The 2,500-nt window shown below is 44.4% G+C and overlaps 1 protein-coding gene across 4 annotated transcripts in view; it reads right to left on the reverse strand.

Moving 5' to 3' along the window:
* Oatp30B (Organic anion transporting polypeptide 30B) overlaps positions 1-2,500 on the reverse strand; it is a 177,188-nt gene that overhangs the window by 24,748 nt on the left and 149,940 nt on the right. The window lies entirely within an intron of this gene.

The following is a 2,500-nucleotide window of genomic DNA, read 5'->3' on the forward strand; positions in this document are numbered from 1 at the left end:
ATATACTCATCCATCTTGCATATGGTGACTTAACGAAGACACGTATTAATGATAAAACACACACACACACACACACACACACACACACACACACACACACACACACACACACACACACACACACACACACACACACACACACACACACACACACACACACACACACTCCCGAAACATATCGTTCACAAGCTATCCTTAGAAGAAAACAAAACGAAAGTTTCTGTAGTAAAGAAGACCTAACCCCTGCTGTTCCCTTAGGCTGCTTGACATCCCTAAAAATCCCTAAGATCCTGTTAAGGTCCCTATGGGATTCCTGGAGCCTAATTGGGGGAAGGGGGGGGGGTTACTTGTCTCACTGGGCTTACTAATCTCTCGGATCTTATTCTTTTACCCCCTTCTCTCTTTTCGCTTTCTCTCTCTTTGCTATACCACCTCTCTCTTCCTCTCTCTCTATCTCTCTCTATCCCTCTCCCTCTCTCCCTCTCCCTCTCCCTCTCATAGGGCCAAATTGGAGGGGTCCTCTAGTGGGTCATTGTGCCTCCCCATTGAGAACTGAGTCCGCTGTGCCTACGGTGTTTCTGCTGTCCCATCGGCAAAGGTAATGGGGAAACTTGGCAAAATCTTCCTGGGGACTCATCGAGATTAAGACCATTCTGAAGATGGGGAAATTTGTTTGTTTTTTTTACCCAGATCACTAAAGCAAAGTTAGAAGAGAAACAATAGACCTTTTCTATATATTTCAGGCATAAAGAAACAAGAAAAGATTAAAGAAAATTGAATCAACAACATCAAAACCCTAATTGTCAATATCCTTATCAAAAGAACCTAAAAAAATAATGACAACGCATCTTCAAGAAAATAAACTTCAACATAAAGAAGAAACTCTAACAAAAGTTTGATTCTACAGGGAACCGACTTGGAATGAGATTCCAGGCTAGTCTTTCGCTAAATTACCCAAATCTATTCCTACTGAAAGTTCAAAGCGATTTATAGCAGTGGCCATCTTTCCCCCTGTCTCTGACATTTTGTTAAGGATATGTATGTTGATACTTCCTCCTTCTCTCTCTCTCTCTCTCTCTCTCTCTCTCTCTCTCTCTCTCTCTCTCTCTCTCTCTCTCTCTCTCTCTCTCTATCTATCTATCTCTCTCTCTGTTTCTCTATTTCTTTTGCGTGTAACTGTCTGTGCGTGCTTCTTGTGTTCGTGTCCCCAACAAAGACGCAAAACACACACAAAGACACTGGCCTGAACGCGAGATCCCAAGACAAAATTAACTGAAATCAGGAACACCCCACCGGAGTCACGAATATGTGCCGTGACTCTACATCTGTTGCAGCAATAAAAACAAAGTCGAAATCCAAGGTCGCACTTTGTTGATAGTGCAATGACCTCTCCTTGCGACCTCTCTGCCTCTCCTTTGTCTTCCTCATATTTACATAAGCGTGTTTCGTTATCATCTCTTTTATTATCTTCTTTGTCTTCTCCTTCTCCTTATTCTTCGTTCCCTCTTTTTCCCCTTTTTCTCTCGTATCTATCTGCCTCCATTATCTTTCTAAACACACCCTCCTTCCCTACATTCATTTCTTCAGGCTACCTTCTTCCTTTCCTCCCTTCCTAATTCCTTTGTGCATCCTCCTTACATTTCCCTTCTCTTCAGTCACGCTCTACGAATGACCCCTCCCCCCTAACAAAAAATTGAATGATCACACGTACGCATCCCCCCTCTCTCTCCCCCCCACACAAAAAATAAAATCTGATGACCTCTCTTCCTGTTAGCACCCCCACCCCACCCCATCCCCCGCCCTGGAGCGACAGTGACAGGAGACTGCCTGAGGTAACGACACAGAAACTGATCTAATTATGCTAACGACATGATCCGCGGCGACGCAAGGGATGGTGTTGAAGAGATCACCTCTCCCTTTAACTCCCTTTCTCCCTCCCTTTTTCTCTCTCTCCCTCACTCTCTGTTTGTCTGTCTGTCTGTCTGTCTGTCTGTCTCTCTGTCTGTCTCTCTCTCTCAACTTCCCCATCCCATTCACTTATATATCACTCTCTCTCTCTCCTTCCCCATCCCATTCACTTATCTCTCTCTCTCTCTCTCTCTCTCTCCTTCCCCATCCGATCTACCATTCCCTTCATACCATTTCTCCTTCCCTCCCCAATCTCTCCTTCTCTCCCACCGAGACCATCCTGAGGAGCGCAACTTTCGCATCGGGAAAATGAGCTGTGTGTGCGAGATACAACGGTGGCAAGTATGGAAAGAATGTGATGAGGGAAATAAAATGTAAAAATAAAGGGGACGGAAAGAGAGGGGAGAGATGGGCGCGGAGAAAATAAGTCGGGATGAAACGAAGGAGAGATAAAAAGTAGAAAAGAAATAGATGAGAAGTAACTGATATGCTAAAAAGTAATGCGGGCTATAGGTTAGCCACCTATTGTGATAAAAGGAAGTGAGGGGGAAGGTAAAAAAAAGAGGGGAAGCGGAGGAAAACAAGGTAAAAG

Source organism: Penaeus japonicus, unplaced genomic scaffold (assembly GCF_977035675.1).
Source record: "Penaeus japonicus unplaced genomic scaffold, GWHDUDI00000001_assembly GWHDUDI00000029, whole genome shotgun sequence".
Lineage (NCBI taxonomy): Eukaryota > Metazoa > Arthropoda > Malacostraca > Decapoda > Penaeidae > Penaeus > Penaeus japonicus.